This window comes from Cricetulus griseus, chromosome 2 (assembly GCF_003668045.3).
Source record: "Cricetulus griseus strain 17A/GY chromosome 2, alternate assembly CriGri-PICRH-1.0, whole genome shotgun sequence".
Classification (NCBI taxonomy): domain Eukaryota; kingdom Metazoa; phylum Chordata; class Mammalia; order Rodentia; family Cricetidae; genus Cricetulus; species Cricetulus griseus.
This window is the reverse complement of record NC_048595.1, coordinates 252,536,765-252,562,165: the sequence shown is the minus strand read 5'-3', so window position 1 is coordinate 252,562,165 and position 25,401 is coordinate 252,536,765.

Genomic DNA, 25,401 nt, shown 5'->3' with positions numbered 1-25,401 from the left:
ACTACTGTTTGATGGAGCCTCTACCTCTTGGGTAGGACATAGAGGTGACTTCTTCCTGTTCCCATCTGTGTGTGAAACCCATGAGCTTTGAGCCCAAGACCGCAGCACCACAGGACAACAGCGTGCCTCCCTTGTTAAGTAATGAACCATTAATGGCCTTTCGAGCCATGCTGCCTCATTATTTCCATCATTTCTATCTGTCACTGCTGTTCCCATGCACAGCTTTACCACATTTCTTGAAACTCAAGCTCTTGCCTCCAAGGGAATCACTGTAAAAAACAAAAGCCACATAAACCTGAGGAGTAGTGAGAATGTCTATGGAAAGAAAGCGAATGTGCAGTAAAAGAAGGGCAAATTAATGCCACGCCTTCGTGTATCTCTTTGTTCCATCCACTTTTTCAATGATGGTGATGCAGGGCCCAGTCTCGACGACATTAGGCATGGAAATAACTTCGAGGTACAGAGCACTCTGAGAGGGAAATGAACCTACATTAAAACAAGGACTTAGGGTAACCTACCCAAAACTGCCTAGTAGTCATCATTTGTGGGAGATGGGAATATAAAGAAGAAATTCCCACCTAGAATACCTTTAAAAATTTTATTAACAGTCTCACAGCTAGGGAAAGGGATATATATATCTATATATGCTTATTTACAGGCAATGGGTTTCAGGCGGGGAGAGACTATAGGACTATTTTTTTGGCAAATGATGTTTTATGTTTTAAGAGGTAGACCATTTATTAGAGACAGGGATGTTTGAAATTACACGGGATCATGCTCTTCACTCTTTATAGGACATAATTCATTGTAGATCTATATTTGTAACTATATATATATATATATATATATATATATATATATATGTAGGATATCAATGAGCTATGCAATGGTTGACTGCACATATAGCAAATGCTTTCTCTTTGCAGTTAAAAACTCAAGAAGTATTTGCAGTCAGGATCTTGCTTCCTATTACTGTTTTAAACTAGTCTTCTTATGAATGTCTAGGATGGAATTAATATATATATATATTATATTATATTCTTTGACAATTAAATGTGTGACTACTTTTAGTTGTTTTCACTTCTATTACCCTTTCTCATCCATGTCCCTTTTTTGTTGAAACCCTTCTTCCTAAAATGTCTTGTACATTCATTTCTAAAGATTTTATTTTATATTTAATTGTGTGTATCTGTATGGGAGTGTGTGCAAATGAATGAAGTGTCCACAAAGGCCAAAAGTGGGAGTTAAATTGCCTGGAGCAGGCATTTCAGACAGTTGTGAGGCTAGACGTGGTTGATGGGAACTAAATTTGGGTCTTCTGAAAGAGCCCTTAACCACCGAGCCATCTCTCTAGTCTCTCATGTCTTGTGTGTGTGTGTGTGTGTGTGTGTGTGTGTGTGTGTGTGTGTGTGTGTGTGACTCACGAATTTAATTAGAGTTGTGTGCGTGAGCATGGATAGAAGATGATTTACTGGTGCATGGGTAACATTTCATGACTACACCACCGAAGCCAGTGACCACCTTTCCAGCAGCATCCATTAACTCCCTCAGGAAAGAGTGGGGCTTCCTCAGCATGCCCCTGGAATGAGATGTATAAAATCCTAAACATACATTAGTTGCATAAATTATACACATGAAGGGTTTTCTTTTTCTTTTTTGAGATTGAATTTGTGATAGAAATATTTAAATTTTTGAGACCCTTAGAACTCATCCAATCTTTGGTGAAATTTTTGGAGCAATGAAAGCAAAGATATATTTCAGCTCTGTGCAACTGACTCAACATACACTCTTGAGAGTAATTTTAGATGATTTGCTGGAAAATTATTTTGAATACTTGAAGAAAAACGATGATTAAATCTGCGGTCACTTTGCTCTTGACATGGGTTCTGGCTACATTATTTTCTTCTCCAGATTTTTACATCCACATTATAGGGTTTGGGTACCTTTTAGGAATTATGTTTAGAGACATTTCAGCCAAAGGCATGAGACTTCATCTTTTGTTTTTGTGAAATCTGAGCCTGAAGAGATGAATCAGGGTGGTTGTTAAATCTGAATTAGTATTGTTGAGAATCCACTGGCAACACAAGTGCTGATTTGGAATATCTTTTGTGACTTTAGTACATGTTAGCCATGAAAACTGAGGACAAAATATTATAGCGTTTCATAAGACACTACTGAGTTCATTTTGGGTCACTATTGTGATTTCCATTTGTACTTGGATATGAATCTGACAGCAGAGTAAAAGTTCAGTGTGATTGACATTCTGAAAAGGACAAAAGGCATTTCAAACTGTATCACAGAAATATCACAGTGTGACTTAGATACCAGAGAAAAGCTATTGTCATTATTGTGGTAGAGCTGTCTTTTCCTGAGATAGTGCTGCACCTAAAGGGACTTCATAAAGAAGTCATTCAGAGAGGGGCAGACCTTGCTCTGCCACTGCACAATTCAGAAGTTGTGATTTTATGCAAATATTTAAAACATTCTGAGACTTGAATAATATGAATGCAAATGGGAGAAACCAACCATACTGTTTAGAGTTGTCATTAAGGTCATTAGAGAACTAACTGAGATGGAAAATCAAAAGCACCAATGAAAGTGGCTAGAGCAAAGCAGGTTGGCAATAAATGGAAGGGGCAATAAATGAAGAGTTATCCACACCAGGACAGCACTGGTGTGCTTTAATTAGCAAGTTACACAGCATGACCCAGGGAATCCTTGGCATGCATCCCAAGACACTTGTGGAAAACACAGCCTTTTCGTGACTGGTGTATGCTTTCTGTAGGAAAGATGTGTTGATGATGACCAAAAGATTTGGATTCACTTCACTCTATTATTTTTACTCAATGGTTTCATGTTCCCAGCCTCCTCCTTTTTAAGGCTTATCTGAAGAGTCTTTACACTTCAAGGACTTTTGATAGATATGGAGAATTAATACTATGAAGTAGACACTGTGTATGTTTTAGTTTCTAAATGCTTAGCTTTTCTTGAGCCTTGTGTTTGTTAGCTTAACTCCTTTAAAAAGTTCTGCTATATAGTACTGTTATATAGTACTGTTAGAAATTTCAAGAGAGACTATTGATGTCTTTGAAGGAATACATTACAAATAATTCTTGTAGGCTCCTGAAGGCATTCTTCTATATACAAGGCAGGTTCCCCCTATCCGCCCACCCCCCATGGCTTCTCTGTTACTTTCAATTACTTCTGGTTAAAAATGAGCCTGTGCTCCTTAACTACAGCATCCCGCATGGCTTTGTTTTTAGTTATTAGAATATAACCTCACTAGAATGCAATTTAGCAAGATGCTCTATGATCCACGTTAACCTCCAAATATTCATCTCTAGCTAAAATTGAGCAACACATGTATTCACAGAAAAATAATTTGAAGGAAAACAGCATAAGAAAGCAATGCACATAAAAATCTTCACAGTGGTATTATTTATAGTAATGTTAGAAATGGCCTAATTGCTCAACAAGAAAGAAAGGGTTGGATAAATATCAAAGTAAGCCAATGAAATATTAGGTACTTGCTAAAGAAATAATTATGAGCATTAGGTAATAACATGACAATGTCTTGGTATAATACTAATTAAAATAGAATATATTACTTCATCATTACAAATTCAGGAAATATGTGAGCATGTATAAGTAACAAGTGAAAAGTAAAATTTATAATGATAGAAATTGTGTTCTTTCTTTTATTTTTTCCTATTTTCCTAATTATTCTTGATCAAAAAATAATACATTTTGAATAAGAAATAAAACAGTTGAACATGATCTATAAAGATGTATAACAGTGGATAGATTATGTTCAGATGCAGTTCTAAACAGCAAGGCTTAGCCTCAAAACAATTAAAATTGGCTATTGTAAGGAGAGTTCACTCCTCATCACTCTCCTTTCATTTCATCTGTCTAGAAAAGTAAATGTTGGTGAGTTAAAAGTAGAAAGCCTAGACAGCTGTCTCAGCGAAGCCACCAACTGGCAATTTATCCTAAGACAGTTTATTCCTCTGAAATAGAGTTTTCTCAACTTAGAGAGGTGGGAAAGCCATTAGGAGCGAAGGGGGTTTTGTTTTACTTTGGTTTGTCTTTAATTTTCAAAAAATTTTCTTTTGGGGGCATGCTGCAAGGGTGAGGGGCTTATCTGGGGAGAATGGGAGGTGAGGGGAATTAGGGTGCATGTTGTGAAATTCACAAAGAATCAATAAAGAAAGTACGTTCAAAAATGTAGGAGCTCGACTAGACAGCCTTTAGGATTGTTTCCAGTCTCAAGTTCTACAGTCCTGCTTAGGTCTTTATTCAAACCCTACTTAACGGGGATTTCTTCTCTTTGAGTTACTCTACTCTATGAGAAGAATAGTCTTAGTTATTATTATTTATTTACTTATAATTTCTGCTGAAGATGTGACAGCTAGATATTAAATAATCCTAATTTTTATTAACAGTTGAAAATTTCTTCCCAACTCCCTGTCAATCCTAGAAATTTTATGTTTGGAAAGATTATATATAGATGGTCACTCTATCTGAAAAGAAAAATAATGTTTTCATTAAACACAATTTTTCTAGTTTTAAACTTTTCAAACTTTCATCCAATTTTAATGTTATAACTCTTAGAAGGTTATAGAATCATAAAATAAAATTTCCATAAAAGTAGAATGAACTGGGTATAAATTCCTAGTAAAGAGTAATTGACAACTGTAGCTAGTTAAAAGTTGATTCTAATTACAGTGATCCAATCAATTTGCTTCCTTATATAAGGCAAACTTAGCAAGGTGTTTAAAATGAAACTCCAGTAAGAAACTTAAAAATAGAATCTGCAAAACAAAGCATTCCTTCTGCCAACACTAAGTAGATTAGCTACAAATAAGCTATAAAGTACCGGTGGCAGAAAGGTGGCTGGCTTTCAGCATTTTCAGTGACAGGAAGGAAACAAATCATCTCCAATCAAAGACTCTGGCAATTGCTACAATCAGAAGCTCACAGCCTACAGGAAATGAAAGCACAAGAGAGCAGAGTCTGGTAGATCCTCCATGTCTCTTTGATCTTTAGCACAACTGTATTTGTGAGTGTCTTGGCCTTCTCCACTTGAGTGAATGGAGTCCTCATGGACACAGCATGCAGGCAGCTGACTTCAGTGAGGAAACCCCAACTCTTTCTGATTCTTATTTCATGTTGTATGAGAAACTCTTTCTTCTACAGATACATTCACAGGACCTTATCTAATGGGACATGAGTCAAAACTGTCAGTTTGAGAGTGCACATACATTTGAATGAACTCTACATCTATCAGACTTTGTGAAAATTAGTTTTATTTAAAGAAAATCCTTCCACAAATAGCTTTCAGGACATACCTAAAGTCACTAATCTGCTTAGTAGCTATTGAATATTTTATTTATTTGTACCAATAGATAAGCAATTATAAATTACAGGAGACAGAAATCACAAAGTATTTAACTGCAGTAACCTCAAGTTTTAAAATTCCATGGGCTTTGTGGTTCCATTATTTAACCCCAGATGGGGACCAGATGAAACACTTTCTGATCAGAGACCTTACCGCTCTTGACGCTTTCTCTTTCCACAGTATTTGTGGACAAGAAAACAAAAATTGGAAAACATGGCCAGAGAAGGTGCTGGGTTTTCTCATGCCAGCAGAAAGACTGGAGAGGAGTCATAGATTCTGGTTCAATAAACTCTTCCTATAATATTTGTTTAATGCTTAAACAAGGAATTCTTCCAGAAAACATGGACAGAACTGACCAAAATAAAGCCTGCCTATGTTTCTTTGCCTATCCAGCATGTACTAAATCCCTCCCACACCCAGACACTGCACTAAACACGGGATCTGTGATGAAGGTCAGGACATCCCATAGCAAGATGAATTCTCATTTTAGAGCCACTGAACAAAAGTGATTCTTCTAGTTCATCCAGTGACTATTATATCTGTCTCTGTAGAATTCTTAATTCTGTCTTTGAGGCTCAAGGCTTTTAAACCAAGAGAATTGGAACAAGGTCAAAGAAATACTAAATACCAGTGGGGAAACATGTCAGCAGGGACCTTTAGTTTTTCCTTCTGAATTTTCCTCATCAAATGCCACTCATTGACATTTGCCTAAAGTGAAATAGCTGCAAACTGGTTGCCTCTAATTGGAAAAAATGCTTGATGCAACTTTACTGGGAGTGGAGGAAGAAGGGGAAAGTGAGCCGTCACCCATGTCCTATTTTTAGAATTCATTTTTCTTTTTAATTACATGCTGGCTTCTAAGTTGTATACCTTCAGGGTTCCTAATTGACTGAAAGCTTAGATGTGGAGAAGTCAATGATTATTCACCTTTGACAAAACTTACCTTTGAGATGTTATTGCATGGTTCTCTCTGCCTCCCATTTTAATTCCCTTTAGCAAACATGTGATTTCATGCTGGGTCTGGTGTGAGATCAGGCCTCTAAAATTTGGAAGTGACTTTTCTGTCCACTTATGGATAATTGCTAACCTCTTGAGTTCTGGAATAAGGTTTTTGGGGTTCGTGTCATCAGCTCTACTCATTAATGATAAAGAATGTGTTTTTTTCGATGTTAATATTTCTTGGTTTCCATCAGAGTTCCTTCTGTCACATCTTATACTGGTTTTCAAGGTGTGACATTATATATGAATGAATCTTCAGTTTTTTTTGTTTTCTTTTTTTTTTCTAAAATAACTAGTTATTTGGATAGTAGTCAGTAATGTAATACACTTGTTCCCAACAGGTAAATCCCACCAAAGAGCCATAATCGCCATCAAAGAGGAAACTAGAGAACAAAGAATATTTTGATTTCGGCCACTTGCAGTTTTTCTTGAGAGAAATAGTTTCCTCCACGGGAGCTTGTTTTTTTTCTGAAAGCCAGAGCTGCTTTGTGGGATGGTTTCATGTACTGGGCCATAGAGGGCAAAATCTCTGAGAAGCAGGTCAAAGTAAAGTCCTGGTGTTGTCAAGTTTTATCTTAATGGCACCCTTGAAGTTGGATGCAAAACATACATTTTATCTGATCCTAATTACATGGACTCCAAAGTCATTTTGGTAACAGAAACTGCTCTAACCTGTAATTAAATTGGGGATCTTTTTTTTTAAGACATAAAAGTTGCTTTGGTAAGGACTTTGAAGAAAGAAAAAAAAAATAAGAATGAATCCAGCAAAGCCTGGTCAAAGGAATGATCTGTATCTTTATCCATGGTCTGAGCGTTATGCCAAGTAAATTAGGAATGAGTATATCTCTAATCATTTTTTGGTTACAGATAGAATGGAGAAAATTGTTTCTACCTCAAACTCCTACTTGACAAAGAATTAGTGAGATTTAATCATTGATAAAAAGTCTCTAAAATTATATTTCCTAAGAAAATGGCTCTTGCACTCCTGAGTTTTCTTTTTTCTCTGAAAGTCAATATATCAACTGAAAAGAAAACTAGGCTTTCTGATTCCCATGACCATCAATGCTAAGGGATTTTGAAATGTCATCTGTGATTAAAAAAATGGAGTTATTTGAAATATTAGAGTAAAGAAATAATAAAAGGAAGGAAATTTTTTGAGAAATCTTTCTTCACCTATTTACAGATAACATTGAGGGCAGTAGGCACTGATTTTTACATGCCTGTACTTCAGGGTGAGGTCATTCGAGCATGCCCATCAGAGCCCTCACTCTCCTTCACATTGCTTTGGCAAGCTTTAATAGATGGTTCTTTAACACCTTCTCCTTGGTTCTCTTCATTTTAAAACAGCCCGCAGACATTACACCCCCAGTTATCGGAGACCTCAAGGCACAAAGAAAAAGCAGAATGTCATCATGGGAATAACCACTTCGAGACATTATCATCTACAGTTAAACATGCCAGCCTCAGACTTCCTGTGGTACCACCCACCATTCCCACAATTCAGCCAAACTGACTCATTCATAACTTCGAAACACATCAGAATAAATTAATGAGTCATTAATAAGAAAGGGGCAAAAGGTAAAGTAACTCTGAGCACTTCCAAAACAAATATGTCTTAACTGCATAGTCTTTTAAGTCACTAAGTCTATGTATATTAGTTTATGCATTTATAAAAGACAGAATTTTCAGAGTTCTGGTATATGACAAGCAAAGGAAACTATAAAACAAGGCAAGATTCACTGATCTTTATGAGAAAAAAATTAATTGACAAATGGGTTGTGTTATGATTTGTAGTAATGAATCATGGGGTTTGGACATGCTAGGATGAAGCTGTAAGAACCAATTCTGGCATGTCTGTCTGCCTGGTCATAACTCATGTGTTGGAGGGATTGAAAAAAGATCTTTGTTTTACTCTTTGTTTTTGAATGTAGAAGTCTTTCACTGTGCACAATATTGTTCATTTAGTTAAGTGATATACATTACATTATATGAAACTCCAAGGTGTTATTGATGAACCCAAAATATTCATTCAATTGATTAGGAGAAAAGAAATTAACCAGAACTTAAAATTTCAAATAACAGCTTTTTATTAATCAACGCTCACTTAAATAGCACAATGTTAATAAATTATTTTAGTTTGCTTTATTCATCTAAATTACATTTTCTATCTTGTAAAATTTATCCACTGAGTATGCAACTTGAGTTTTAGTAAAATACAGAACTTTGCAAATATGACCCCAGACTAATTTTACACATCACAGACCTCTTATGTCTGCTTTCAATGAAATATGCCCCATCTCATAAATTTTTATCTATTTAGCTTTGTTTTTCTGTTTTATAGAAATTTCACCTAAAAATTATTGTAAGCAGAATAAAAAGCCTCTCAAAGATGTACATACCTCAGTCCTTATGGCTTTGTTTGGATCACACAAAATGGGTAGCTTTTAGATGTTAAAGCTTAGAAGAATAGATTCTCTTATAAACGTGGGTGCCTTTGTATTTGGGGCATAGATGTTCAGAATTGAGATTTCATCTTCATGGACTTTTCCTATGATGAATATGAAATGACCTTCATCTCTTTTGACTGATTTTAATTTGAAGTCTAATTTGTTAGATACTAGGATAGCTACCCCAGCTCGTTTCTCAGGTCCATTTGATTGGAATATCTTATCCCAACCCTTTACTCTGAGGTAATGTCTGTCTTTGAATTTGAGGTGTGTTTCTTGTATGCAGCAGAAGGATGGATTCTGTCTTCGCATCCAATCTGTTAGCCTGTGTCTTTTTATAGGCAAGTTAAGACCATTAATAGTGAGAGAAATTAAGGTCCATTGAGTGTTTATTTTTTTTGTTTTGGATTTGTTGTTGGTAGTGGTATTGTATGTGGATTTACCCTTCTTTTTATTTTGTGTTTTTGAAAAGTGGGAATATCTATTGCCTATGTTTATGTGAGAGTAGTTAATTTCCTCAGGTTGGAGTTTTTCTTCCAGTACTTTCTGTAGGTCTGGATTAGTGGTTACATATTGTTTAAATCTGGTTTTGCCATGGAATATCTTGTTTTCTCCACTTATAGTGATTGAAAGTTTTGTTGGGTATAGTAGTCTGGGCTGTCACCCATGTTCTCTCAGAGTTGGTAGAATATCTAACCAGGTCCTTCTGGCTTTCAGAGTTTCCATGGAGAAGTCCGGTGGAATTCTGATAGGTTTGCCTTTATATGTTACTTGGCCTTTTTCCCTTGATGCTCTTAATATTCTTTCTTTATTCTGTATGTTTGGTGTTTTAATTATTATGTGATGAGGGACTTTCTTTTGTGGTCCACTCTATTTGGCATTCTGTAGGCTTCTTGTACTTTCATTGGCATGTCTTTCTTTAGGCTGGGAAAGTTTTCTTCTATGATTTTGTTGAATATGTTTTCTGCACCTTTAAGTTGTGTTTCTTCACTTTCTTCTATACCTATTATCCTTAGGTTTGGTCTTTTCATGGTGTCCCCATATTGCCTTGATATTTTGTGTTAGGGATTTGTTGGACTTGAGATTTTCTTTAGTTGATGACTGTATTTCCTCTAGTGAGTCTTCAACACCTGAGATTTTCTCTTCCATCTCTTGTATTATATTGGTTATGCTTGCATCTGTAGTTCCTGATGGTTTACCCAGCTTTTCTATTTCCAGCATTCCCTCATTCTGTGTTTTCTTTATTGTTTCTGTCTTAGCTATCAAGCCTTGAACTGTTTGAATTGTTTCTTTCACTCGTTTTGATTGTTTTTAACTGGATTTCTTTAAATTCTTTAAGAGATTTGTTATTTTCTTGAATTTTTTGTTTGTCTTTTCCTCCATTTCTTTAAAGGATTTTCTCATTTCCTCTTTGAAGGTTTCTATCATCTTCATAAAGTTGTTTTTGAGGCCCTTCTCTTCTGCTTCATCTGCATTGGGATGTTCAGATCTTGCTGGTGTAGAGTCCCTAGATTCTGGTGGTGTCATATTGGTCTTTCTGTTGTTGAGTGTGTTATTATACTGTCATCTTCTCATCCTTTCTTTAAGTGGGTGAAGATGGGGTCTCTCCTTCTCCTCTCATCTCCTGGTGGGCATAGGTGGGCCAAGACTTCAATGTCAGCAACTCTGGATGGTGCAGCCTTTCCTGGTGTTCTCTTCACTCAAGTGGAAGGCAGAGGGCATAGGGGGAGCCAAGACTGAGGTGTGGTCAGACTCCAGGTGATCCATCCTGCCACTACACGAGGAGTGGACCCAGGAAGTTCCAAGGATATGAAGGTGATGGGGAACGTACTTCTGTGTATGTTTATCTTACTGATTGTTGAATAAAGTTCTGTTTGGCCAATGAGACAACAAATTAGACAGGACTAGGAGTCAAAGAGGATTCTGGGAAATGTAGTAGAGAAGTGGTGATCCAGGCAGGAAGTAACATAGCAAGGAGACTCATATTTAAGCAAGGAGAAAGAAGAAGTGTCCCCTTTCCCCTTTGCATGCTCCAGAGGCACCATGTGAGCCACCGGCAAGAGAGGGGGCCAGCAGAAGGCATCCTCTATAAGATAAGTCTTATAAAATATATAGATTTATGATAATTAAGACTGAGCTAACCGATGAGAAATTCTAGTCATTGGCCAAGCAGCATTGTATCTAATACAAGTCTCTGTGCAGTAATTTGGGCCATAAGTTGGGCAGGCAGCTGGCGTAAAGAGCACACGTGGCTGTGGGGCTCAGTATCATGAAGGCACCCACATTCATAAAAGAAACATTACTAAAGTTCAAATCACACATAAAACCTCAAACACTTATAGTGGGAGACTTCAACACCCCACTCTCACCAGTAGACAGGACCACCAGACAGAAACTTAACTAAGAAACAAAGGAACTTACAGAAGTTAAGACCCAAGTGGGATTAACATACATCTATAGAACATTTCATCCAAACACAAAAGAATATAACTTCCTCTCAGTGCCACATGGAACCTTCTCTAAAATCTACCACAAACTCGACAACATAGCAAACCTCAACAGATACAAAAAAATTGGAATAACCCACTGTATCTTATCAGATCTCTATGGCTTAAAATTAGAATTCAGCAACAACACAATTAGCAGAAACCCTACAAACTCATGGAAATTGAACAATAAGCAACTGCAAGAATACATCAGAAAAATCATCCACCATTATCAAGTAGGCTTCATACCAGGGATACAGGGATGGTTGAATATATGAAAATCCATCAATATAATCCACCAAATGAACAAGTTGCAAAAGAAAAACCACATGATCATCTCACTAGATGCTGAAAAAGTCTTTGACAAAATCCAACACCCCTTCATGATAAAGGTCTTGGAAAGATCAGGGATAACAAGAACATACCTAAACGTAATAAAAGCAATATACAGTAAACTAACAACCAACATCTAACTAAATGGAGACAAATTCAATGTGATTCCTCCAAAATTAGGAACAAGACAAGGATGTCCACTTTCTCCATATTTTTCAATATTGTACTTGAAGTTCTAGCTAGAGCAGTAAGACAACAAAAGGAGATCAAGCGGATACAAATTAGAAAGAAAGAAGTCAAACTTTCACTATTTGCAGATGATATGATAGTTTACATAAGTGACCCGAAAAACTCTACCAAGGAATTCCTCCAGCTGATGAACACCTTCAACTAAGTGGCAGGATACAAGATTAACTAAAAAAAAAAAAAATCAGTAGCCCTACTGTATATAGACAATAAGTGGGCTGAGAAAAAATATCACAGAAACATCAGCCTTTACAATAGCCACAAACAACATAAAATATCCTGGGGTAATGCTAATCAATCAAGTGAAAGACCTGTATAACAAAAACTTTGAGTCTTTAAAGAAAGAAATTAAGGAAGATACCAGAAAATGAAAAGATATCCCATGCTCTTGGATAGGTAGGATCAACATAGTAAAAATGGCAATCTTGCCAAAAACAATCTACCGATTCAATGCAATCCCCATCAAAATCCCAACACAATTCTTCACAGACCTTGAAAGAACAATACTCATATTTATATGGAGAAACAAAAGACCCAGGATAGCCAAATCAACCCTGTCCAGTAAAGGAACTTCTGGAGGCATCACCATCCCTGACTTCAAGCTCTATTATAGAGCTATAGTACTGAACAGCTTTCTATTGGCATAAAAATAAACAGGTAGACCAATAGAATTGAATTGAAAACCCTGATATTAAACCACAGACCTACAGATACCTGATTTTTGACAAAGAAGCCAAAATTATGCAATGGAAAAAAGAAAGCATCTTCAACAAATGGTGCTGGCATAACTGGATGCTGGCATGTAGAAGACTGCAGATAGATCCATATCTATCACCATGCACAAAACTTAAGTCCAAATGAATGAAAGATCTCAATATAAATCCAGCCACACTGAACTTATTAGAAGAGAAAGTGGGAAGTACACTTGAAGGAATTGGTACAAGAGACATCTTCCTGAATATAACACCAATAGCCCAGACACTGAGATCGACAATTAATAAATGGGACCTCCTAAAACTGAGAAGCTTTTGTAAGGCAAAGGACACAGTCAAGACAAAATGGCAGCCTATAGAATGGGAAAAGATATTCACCAACCTTATATTTGACAGGACTGATATCCAAAATATACAAAGAACTTAAGAACCTAGCCACCATAACAGCAAACAATCCAATTAAAAAGTGGGAACTAAATAGAGAAATCTCAATAGAGTAATCTAAAATCGATGGAAGACACTTAAGAAAGTGATTTACATCCTTAGCCATCAGGGAAATGCAAATCAAAACAACTCTGAGATACCATATTACACCAGCAAGAATAGCTAAAGTCAAAAACGCCAATGACATTCTATGTGGAGAGGATATGGTGAAAGGGGTACACTCTTCCAATGCTAGTGGGCGTGCTAAACTGTGTGGTTGTTTTTGGAAATCAGTATCACGGTTTCTCAGGAAAATGAGAATCAGTCTACCTCAAGATCCAGCAATTCCAGTCTTTAGCATACAGCCAAAGAATGCATACAACAAGGACATATGTTCAACTATGTTTATAGCAGCATTGTTTGTAACAGCCAGAACCTGGAAGCAACGTAGATGCCACTCTGCCAAAAAAATGGATGGAGAAAATATGGTACATTTACAAATTGGAGTATTACTCAGAGGAATAAAATAACGAAATCTTGAAATTTGCTGGCAAATGGATGGAACTGGAAGAAACCATCCTGAATGAGGTAATCTAATCACAGAAAGACAAGCATGGTACGTGCTCATTCATATATGGATATTAGACATAGAGCAAAAGATTACCAGCCTACAATCCCTACCACCAGAGAAACTAGGAAGACCCTAAGAGAGAAAAACATGGTCCCTTGAAAAGGGGAAAGGTACAAGAATCCCTGAGCAATTTGGGAGCAAGTGGGGAGAAGGGAGGGAGGTAGGAAAAAAGAGAAGGGGAGAAGAGGGGAGAACAAGAAGGATCAGGAAGACTGAGACATGGGAGAAATGGAGGAGAGCAACAAAAGAGATACTTTAATAGAGGAAGCCATTATAGGTTTAAAGAGAAAACTGGCATTAGGGAAATGTTCAGAGTTCCTCAAAGATGACCCCAACTAAGAACCTAGGCAGTAGTGAAGATGCTGTCTTTCATGCCCTTCCCCTATAATGAGTTTATGACCACCTTAATTGCTATACTAGGGCCTTTATCCAGTAGCTGATCGAAGCAGAATCAGGCACCCACAGCTAAGCACCGAGCCATACTCCCAGAATCCAGTTGTAGAAAGGGAGGAGGGATGAGCAAAGGAGCTAAGACCATATTGGAGAAACCCACAGAAACAGTTGACCTGACCTAATGATAGCACAGGGATCCCAGTCATAAAGCTGGGGAACCAGCATTGGACCAACCAAGCCTTCTGAATGTGGGTGCCATCTAGGAGGCTTGAGCAGTCTATGGGTCCTCTAACAGTGGAGTCAGTGATTATTCCTAGTGCACAAATGGACTTTGGGAGCCCATTCCCTATGGAGGGGTACTATTGCAGTCCAGATACATGAAAGAGCCTAGGCCCTCCCTCACATGATGTGACAGTCTTTGATGATCCCCCATGGTAGACCTCAATATCCTTGGGGAGTGGTTGGGTGGTGGGTTTGGGGGGCTGTTGGGGGGCATGGGAAGATGGGAGGGCAAGGGAATGGGGGGATTGATATGTAAAGTAAGATTGTTTCTAAAAAATAAAAAGAAAAATTTAAAAAGACAGATGTGCTTTCTTTCTATACTTCATTATTGACATCACCTGAGTGATACCGCTTATAAATATTTTAATTCATAACTAAACATGCTTTGTCATATAAAAATAAATATTATTAATCACTGGAAATAAACCTCATGAAAAAGAAAAAAAAAGATAAATAGATTCTCATAGAGAGCCACCAAAGTCATTTGGATACCTTGACTTAGCCCAATGTTACACATGTAAAATAATACATTTTTGTTGGTTTAAGCATTCTGTTTGTGGTAATTATTAAGAAAGTCAAGATGAATTTGGGAAATGGCTTCTTTTACATAGCCTTTTAACACACAGTCAATTCACTTGATGGATCAGTCATTCTTTTTTTGATTATTACTCTATTGCATGCATGTGAAGTTTTGCTTCTCCATCTAATTATTGACAGATGAGCATTTTTTTCTTAACCAACTGATGTTTATACATAAATGAAAAACACTGGTGTGCATGTCTCTGCCTGACTACATGCCTTCATTTCTTTGGATAAGTAGCCAAGATTAGAATTGTTGAGTCACATGGCAAGTAGATATTTAACTTTTAAAAGCAGCCAAGCTATTTTCTAGAGGGGTTGTACCATTTCACATCCTATCATCAAGGAATGATGGGCCCAGTTTCTCTAAGTATTTGCCAATTTTTACATGGATAGTCTTTGAATATAGTCATTCTAGTGTTAATTTAAATGGTATCTCATGATCTCATAATGTCTAATAATGTTCTCTGTGTTCTCAGGTACTTTTAAATCTATTTATGTGTGCTTTTCTATTGAAGGATCTATTGAACTATTTTGGCCTTTCCTTATTGCATCATTTGTGTTATTATTGAACCTAATGAGTCCTTTTGACATTTTGTATGATAGTCAACTCAATCTTCTGGGAGTCACTCTTAGAGTGCCTTCTACATTGTCTCAAATTTGTCTGGCCAATAGAATCAACAGCATATGACAGAAATGATGTGTGTCACTTGCATTAGATTATATGAGATAGTGCCTTTTATCTTATTCATTCCCTCCTCTCTCTTTCTCTCATTCCCTTACCTCTTTAGATCACTCTCTAATGAGAGCCCATGTCATAAGGACAAATAGATATCTGGTGGAGAGGATCATGGGACTGCTAACTTATAAATGAGTGAGCAAGGAAGCACATGCTACTTCCAGATGACTACAGGTTTGGCCAGCAGCTTTATTGGAGCCTCCAGCCAGAGGCACTTACTCACTGAAGCCACTTCCAGATACTTAACCTTCAGAAACTCCATGGCTTCTTGATTTAAGACGCTAAGTATTGGAACAGTTCAACATGCAGAAGAGATAAGAAATACATTCTGGATCTAAGTCCTTATAATACTAGCTTTGCAAAAATGTACCCTTCTTGTCTCTATATTTTCTTAATCTTACCTTTTGAAAATGAAGTGTTAAATTTGAGTGGAGTCAAGGCATTTGGATCCATGTCTAAGAACTCTCTGCTTTAGAAAATTGTTTAGCCTGTTCTTTTCTTCTACAAATACTTAGTTTTAATTTTTTAGATGCAGTCTAAGATCAATGCTTCTTTATTATTTGCATATGGTATGAACTGAATATTTAATATTTAATTTTTTGCAACCATCTTTTTTTTAAAAAAAAATAATAGCAATCATTTTGTTCCAGCATCATGTGTGTTCTCTCCCCACTGAATCATCCTATCATGTTGCTACAACTGAATGAGTTCCTGGCCAGTTTTTTCTTATATGGATCTGAGTTCTTAAGATGCTGCTATATGATATTAATTATTGTTGCTTTATGTTAAAATTGGAAATGATGTAAGTCCCCCAACTTTTTCTCCTTTCAATATGTAGCCTAGAGTAATCACTTTGGGAACAGCAAACTTTTATCATCTTAAGAACATTTTAACAATGAACAAAATTGATGGGCCAATAATTTGTCAAAAATTAACATACAAAATAATTTCAGGGGATTTCATCATAATTAAAACACCAAATTTGCCTATTATTTCCTCAGTGGCATGATGTTAGAATTGATTTCCACTGAAAAAAATATATAATACAAAAAATAAGCTGGGGATTGATGGCACATACCTTTAATCCCAGCACTCGGGAGGCAGAGGCTGGTGGATCTCTTTGAGTTCAAGGCCAGCCTGGTCTACAGAGCCGAGTGCCAGTATAGGCTCCAAAGCTACACAGAGAAAGCTTATCTCAAAAGAGCAAAATAATAATAATCAGTAATTCCTCTTGAAATGATTACTATATATAGGCTTCAAAACACAGGCTGTCCTTGTTAACAATCAAAACAACAGAATCCAGAATCGCTGCACATTTAAGCTTTCTACCATCTTTTCTTTCCCAGAGGACCATCCATATAGCAAAAATTTTCTTCCTTTGATTTTTGTTTTGTTGCTATTTCATTAATAATACTCAAAAATGTCATTTACATTTTGTTCTAAGTGAAACTTATGAAGTTATTAGCCAACACATACACTTTGCAGATCTGTGGGAACAGGGCTGTTATCTCTATTGCTGGCTCTTTCCATCCTCAAGTCAGACAATTCCAGAATGCAAATGTCAGCATCTGAAATATCTCGTGTTCTCTAGCTCTGGACATAGCCAATATAGCACACTTGACTTTTAGTCTCCCACTGCTGTGCTATAAATCATTTAGGAAAATGTCAGTGAACACGGAACCGTTTCCTTTGCTCCACAATAACTTCAAATGCTTTTGAGAAAAAATTGGGAAGAGAATTAGTATCCCCATTATTGGATTGGACTAAATATGTAAAGCCAAAATATCTGGACTCCTCTCAAGGTATGTGGGTTTTATGGGATAGGGCTAATCCCAGGCATCTGTTTGGTATGTGTCTGCATCTTGTTAGAAGTATGTCAAAAATTTGGTTACCCATGAAAAGACGTCTGCTTGTGTAAATTCAAAGAAAAGGCACTATAAATGATTGGGATACACGAAAATAGTGTGCCCCTGTAAGAGTATCTTCCTGAAAGTTTTTTCCTGTAAGAACTCTTGAGCTTTGGTGTTTGGAAGTCCATCTGCTACTAATTGAGGTATGCATGTGGGTATACTACACAGACATCACGAAGCAACCTCTGTGCTTGGAAATCTTAAAAATCAGTAAAGTCAGGTTTGTTTCAGAGATTAAAAGCATTTTGCATTTCAACTATTTACATAAAAAATTGAAGAACAAAACCAGTAATATTAAAAAACTGAGCTTTCTCTGATTCGTACCTTCTTGAAATCATAATTGCTACTAATCACAATGTTAAATCACTAACCTCAAGTAGCTGTAAGTCACTCATGATTCTATCCTATATATGACATAAATACTTTGTTATCTTGTGGCAAAAACAGAATTACTAATAAACATAATCCTGCTTTCCTTATTGCTCAGGCTTCAATAAAAATAAGGGAAATTCACTAAGAATTTATTTCAAAAAATGAAGTTCAGATTGATAAATACTAGAAAAGTGACTTCTGGGTGGCTTTGGCATTCTGGAAAGCAGGTAGGCCATCTTCAATCTCCTTCCTGTCCTAAATTTCAATTTTCCCAGTTTCATCCCCAGCCCTGTAGCAGACCACTTGCAGGGCTGGTCCTCCCACCCTGCCTCTGTTCCTTGGGGACTCCAGCAAACCTTGCAGGGGACCCAGATTTCCTACTTTCTATAACCCTCTCAGCACCTCCTTCCAGTCCATCCCCTCTCCTCTGGGTTATCCCTCAATACCTAAACACACTTTTGGCCAGGGATGCTCGAATGACTACCCTTTCTGTCCCCCATTACCATCTCTGTTGTCACCCTCAGCACAGTAACACCCTACTTACAGGGGCCCCTCCTCCCTCCTCAATGCCATAAAACAGAGACTTCATCTTTTGGTGCAGATCTAGGGTCCTCTAGCCCTTTCTTCCCTGTCTCTCCAGATAAGTTTTTGCCTTACTGCAGCCTACTTAAAGGACCCCCCTCCCCTGTTTTCCCACTTCCAATGCTGGGTGGATCCAGCTCTAGGTGTGAACAGTTTCCTCTTGGCTCCTATCTGAAGCCTTTTAAGCCTTTTCTAGCCCATTACTACCCTCCTCTGCCTCTCACTAGTTCACAGAAGGATTTCCTACAAAGAAACCCACAACATACACACTTCCCTAAGATCCAGGAGAGTGACAGAAGCTAAGGCACTGAACATCCATCTCCTAACACAAGACAGGATATTAACATATTGAATCACATTCATGCCAACCCAAGATACAACAGTGCAAAAACACAACCATTAACAACTAAGACCATGTATCTCCATCCAAACCCAGCAACTGCAGTTTTGTAGGCTCTGAGAAATGGAATATAGTTAAAGTACAAAACAAGGATTTCAAAATAGAATATGAATAAATTCCTTAATGAAGTTTGTTAAAACAGTGTAATGAAATAATGAAAACAGCTCAAGACATGAAAATAGAATTAGACTCACCAAAGAAAACCCTTACTGAGATAAAACTGAAAATAGACAATTTAGAAAGTCAACCAAAAGCCTCAAAGGCAAGGCTCATCAATTAAGTACAAGACATGGAAGAGAGAATCTCAAATATTAAAGAAAAGGTAGAAGAATAGATATTTTTGTCAAAGAAATTGCTAAGTTTAAAAAATTCACACACAAAACTTCCAGGAAATCTAAACAGTAGGAAAAGGCCAAATCTATGAATATGAATAATGGGAATAGAGAAAGGAGAAGAAACCCAGGTCAAAGCAGATGAAAGGCATAGAGAATATTTCAACATCATCACAGGAGAAAATTTTGCTAACCTACAAAAGGAAGTGCCTCATGTCCAGAAGTAGATGGCTAACACAAAATTATCTCAATGGCCTATTTGGAAATATTTGGTCTCAAAAATGCTGTATCTGAGCCTTTTGTTGTTGTTGTTGTTTACCTTACTTGTCTTTTGCTTAGACAGGATGTTTTCTGATTTTGTATTTTTAAAGGTTCTCTCTCTGTCTCTCTGTCTCTCTCTCTCTCTCATTTTCTGTGTGTGTGTGTGTGTGTGTGTGTGTGTGTGTGTGTGTGTGTGTGTGTGTGTGTGTGTCTTCATGAGTATGTGCTGCTTTTTATGTTTTTTTTTTTGTATTTCCTCTGGTTTTTCTTTTGTTTTATTCTTGCTTTTTAAACTTTGTCTGTTTGATATGCTATATTTTAAAAGTTGTGAGATAGTATACTTTAAGTGTTCTCAAAACAAAAATGATGAATAAGTGTGATATAACATGTCAATTGGTTTAATTTAGCCATGCCATTGTGAACATACTGCATTATGTATCATAATTGTGCATGACTTTATTTATGAGCTAAATAAATGAATGGAAAAATTTTGTCTGTTTGATTCCTGAAGAAAGAGAGAATCCATGGAGTTGGATGGGGAGGATCTGAGTGGAAATGAGGGAAGGGAAACTGGGATCAGAATATATTATATGTGGGGGGTCTATTTTCAAATATAAAGAAAAACTGCTTCCTTCCCTGTCAACTCAGCATGCCAGGATGCCTGACTTTTCATAATCTAGCATTACATGCTGCCATCAACATGGAGGTCAGTGTAGGGGTTGCATTCATTGTTGTCTCAGCTGATTTGGCAACTTTACAATATAACAACTTTTAGTCTTTCAGCTGATCCTTTCCTAACTAATGGCATGGACATTATCCACTGTTTGCTTGTCTGATTTTTTAATGTGTGTTATTCTTTTTGTATGTATGTGACGTGCACATGTGAGTATGAGAACATGCATGCCTATTCACACACATGTTGAGGCCGAGCCCGGATGTTGGGTATCATTTTATATCATTCTCCATTTTACTTTTTTGGGACAAGGTCTTCACAAAATTGGATGCTTCCTTTTTTTTTTTCAAGGTTAGCTGGTCAGGGAGATCTGTCTGCATCCCCCAATACTGGGCTCACAAGAACATACAGCCATGACTAGCTTTTTTCAGGAGTGTCAGGAATTCAAACTCAGGTTTTGATTGCAAAGCAAATACTCTTATCATCTGGGCCATCTCTCCAGAATTTTTTTTTCAGTTTCAGTTTCAGTTCAACTTTTAGCAGAAGGTTTAGTAGAGCTTTCTTATAAGATTAATAATACCATAGATAATACTAGTGTGATTTTATTGCTTTCTTTGGTTTTAGGTTCAATTTCATTTTAAGAGCTATAAGGAATTCAGGATATGGATGGTGATTTTAGCTACAAAATAGAATCACAGACAGTGTATTCATTATATAGGAAGTTATATTGAAATATAGGAAGTTATATTGAAATAGAATATCAAATAGAAAATAGAAAAAAGGATATTATATTTTTAAACTCATGAAAATTTCCAAAGTAATACTCCAAAAGGATGCTTTTCAAATCTAATGAATTACGGAATTTGCTCTTTGCTGGTGACAAAATCTACATGCAATTACAGTGTTTTTCTTATTTCTGGGTAAGTTTTGGCAAACACCATAGATAAAATTATAGGACAGCAATCAATGGAACCAAAATATTATGTTTCATTGTTTAAAACAATTTGATGTTTATAACTATTGCAATACTTTTATTTATGTTAAAGATTTTATGCAACAGTGGTAAATTAATGCCTCTAAAACTCACTGAGTATTTTCAGTTCACGGGCATTAAAAAATTAAACTGGAGGGCTGGGGAGGTGGGACAGTGAGTAAGAGCATTGGCTGCTCTTCTGGAGGACCTGCGTTACGATCTCATGATCCACATGGAGGCTCACAACTATCTGTAACTCCAATTCCAAGTGATCTGCTATCTTCTTAGCCTCCTAAGACTCCAGGCAGGCATAGACATACACACAAATCAGCATTAATACACATAAATTAATAAAAATTTTAAAATTAAAAAATTGTATCAGAGACTTTTAAATCAAAAAATACAATTTTACTGCTTCCTTTTTCTTTTTTCTTTTTGTGGGACAGTCTCACTGTGTAGCCCCACCTAACCTGTGTCTCACTCACTATGTAGACCAGAATGTCCTCCAGCTCACATAGATCTGCTTGCCTCTGGCTACCAAGGTGTACATCACCAGGCCCTACCAGTTCAATTCCTTTTATGATTATGGTTGACTTTCCATAAGATTAAATGTACCTTTAGATCTATCTGTATACCAAAACGTCATATCATTAAATACAAGTATCAATTTTTCAATACAGATGGTTTAAATTATACTTTATTTGGGATTTATAAATTCAGGGAATAAAGCAATGTGAGGATTACCATCTAGACTACCAGTGGTCAGGGTCAATTCTGGAGTAACACAAGCATTGTTCTTCATAACTCTTAGTAATTTTTTGATTTTCCCAGTATTGTGATATACTACTTGGCATGCTTGTTTTACCTCATTGGCCAAGCCAAGTCAAAATAGAGTGTAGAAAGGATATTTGAGGCCAAATAATACATTGTGGTTAAAATCACTTGCCTCATGTAAATATAGTCTTACTGAGAAAGTATTTGTCGTGTGCACTGCCAGCAGTAAAACTATGTCATCTTGTAAACCTAGTGTGAGTACCCCACCTTTCTTATATGTAGAATATTAAATACTTGATAAATATGCAAAAAATAAGATGGCATATCATTCAAGTTAGGTTGAAAATCCTTGATACTTGAGAATACATGAAACATTTTCTGTTTCAATGTAACATTTTCTTTGAAATGATTGTAGCAGAAATTATTGTCCAAAAGAAAGACACCCTACATTAACAACTACCATCTGAACTGCTTGTGTGTCGTGAGTTATTGACTACCCTGGAAAAATAATTTTCCCTGATACTACTTTATTTTTGCAACAAATCTTTGTCTAGGTCTCGTGTCTCCTGGTTTATAATGAGTTTTTTCATTGTCCTCATCACAGGCTGATAAGGAAGGCTTTCATCACTGCTTGGTTTAGCAAAGTATTGTAGAGACATTGTGTAAGCAGCTGGGCAAGGAGTGCTGCGTGACTGTGCAGAGTTCTGGGAACCCTCCCACGCTTACTAACAGCATAAACAAATATTGTTGTCAAGCTTCATATAAGAACTAAACTTGGACATCTTGGAAAATAATTCATACTGATTTTTCACCCGTTTCCTTCTTCCTGGAATTCTATTCTTGGATCATCACCACCTATGTGCAATTCTGTGCAACCAGACTGCCATAATAATTTTACATTTGTGGCATTATAGCCATATCTCCCCACTTCTACGATCTACCAGGTGGAGTTAACACAATGAAAATTAATATTTCTCACGATACAATTCCAGAGAAAAATTCTATTTGGAAATATTTTGGTGTGAGTATAAGTTTCTTAAGCTTTCTTAGTCAGTTTCTTCACAAAGTAGAATTAAACAATAGGTGTTAAATAGTTATCTTTTGTCTTTAAATAGTTATCTTTTGTCTTTATCTCTGTTTAAATGAAGCTGATTTTTTTTTTTTCGATACAGGGTTCTTCTGTGGCTTTGGAGGCTGTCCTGGTCTAGCTCTTGTAGACCAGGCTGGTCTCAAACTCACAGAGATCCACCTGCTTCTGCTTCCCGAGTGCTGGGATTAAAGGCGTGCACCACCAATGCCCAGCAAAGCTGATTTCTTAACACTGAATTACAGTGTTGGACATAATTACCATGCATGCAATGGGTAGCATGAGAGATTATGGAAGCCTCCTTTGGAAACCTCAATACTCACACATGTAGGATACTAGAGATGTCTGTACGGTAGGAAATGATGCAGGTGTTGTGTTGGTGCTATGCAAACAGCATCTGGATTGGTGAACCATGCACAGTCCACCATAAATAGAAATATCAACTTCTACACATGTGGAAGCATGTATCTGAGGTATGTGTGTACAGGTGAACTACCCAGGACTTAGGAAGCCCAGAGGAGGCCTGAGCTCCCAATCTCACTTTGTCTGTAACCTCAAACTTCAGGTATGATTTCTTTATATTTCAAAAGGGAAGATAATGATTTCTCTTTAAATGTCATTGGAAACAACGTAAGAATATGAAAGCGATTTGTGATCGATAATGAGGCATGGAATGCGAGGCACTGTTATTACTCAAAGTTTATACACATACACAAACACTCACATGTGCAGGCATGTGTGCACAGGGGTGGGGGGGACAACAAATGTCACCAGTGCTCTGCTAGAAATCCTCAGAGAAGGAATGTCTAAATCAGTCCTTTATGACAAAGTGAATGCCCTTGTAAATGCCAACCAGGTCATGGAATGGAACTTCATGTCCCAGAAACACCTCTATGTGCTCCACTCCAGCCACAACCTGCAGTGGCTCCCAAAGGCAGCTACTCAGCTTTTAGAGCAATAACTTCATTGTGTGGCTTCACAGCTTCATCCCCCATCTGTGCCACATGAGACACAGCCATCATGTCTGACCTGTTTTAGTAGCAATGTTTTGTAAGCTTCTACTACTATACTAGGGCCCTCCTCAATTTCTTTCTCATCCTTCCAATTCTGTTGAAGAATCAAAATGTGCTACCCTGGAAGTTTCAAAGAGTGATCCCAGTCTCAGGAGCCATTGGGGTTTTCCCATTGGGTTTCTTGCTAATTAGTATATAGCTGAGTACAGACAGTTGATCAGAATGCTTATGAACATGGTAAGATTACATGTCAGAGACTGGTAAAATGGCTCAGTCAGGAAGGTGCTTGTCTTGCAAGCATGAATAAATGAAAAAAACTGGGCACAGTGGCTGTCCCATTCATGGGGAAGTGGAGATAGGAGAATCTCTCAGCCTCCTTGTCTGGTCATCCTGGCTTACTTGGTAAGTTCTAGGCCAATGATATACTGTCTATAAATAAATAAATAAATAAATAAATAAATAAATAAATAAATAAATAAACAAATGTGAGTAACAGCTGGGGAACAACTGGAGACTACTCTCTAATCCACACATATGTGCACTGCACACACATGTACATGCACATACACACACACACAAACATACAGTTTGTGGGTTCCTTTCTCAATCATGTCTGAGAGTCTTTCCTGGATGTTTTAAGGCACTGATGTTCAATGCCTAGGAGTTTTTGGTTTAGAAGAAATCATAAAATAATAAATATTAATTTCTCCTATATCCAGCAAGAATGTGTCACAAGGGGATATGGTCTAATATGCTTTTTGTTTGCTCAGTGGTGTTACTTACACATGTAAGACAAGATATTTGTCTAATTGTCCTTCCTTTTTATGCGTCAGTCTCCAAGGTGATGAACTATAGGTGTGATTGATAATGGTACTAATGCTGTGGTCTTGGAGTTGAACTAGGCAAGCATTTTACTTCTGAAACTCGAGTAATTTTATGGAAACTTTCCCAATAGTTCTTACATCTTCGACATGATGTGAGTCCTGTGATATTTACATTCATGTTTATCCACCCTGTCCTTCAGAACTGGAAAATCCCTCTTCTCTTTGAAGTTCTGATTTCAGTGGGAAATGATACTTCAAAACCTTAAGTGAGTTGCCAAAAGCTCGTGATTCTTTTTGATCTATGCCTTTTGGTTGGCAGGAGAGGAAGACGTATGCGCATATGCTTGTGTGAATACTATGCATATTGGGGAATCTCATGATTTTCCTTTCACAATTCATTGAGTCATCACCTAACGTCTTTTGAAGAGTTCTGTATCCATCTCTTTATTCTAACTCAAGTATCTGCTCTTAAGGCTACAAGGGGATGATAGATTTAATATCCCATCATACATCAATCGTTTTATTTTA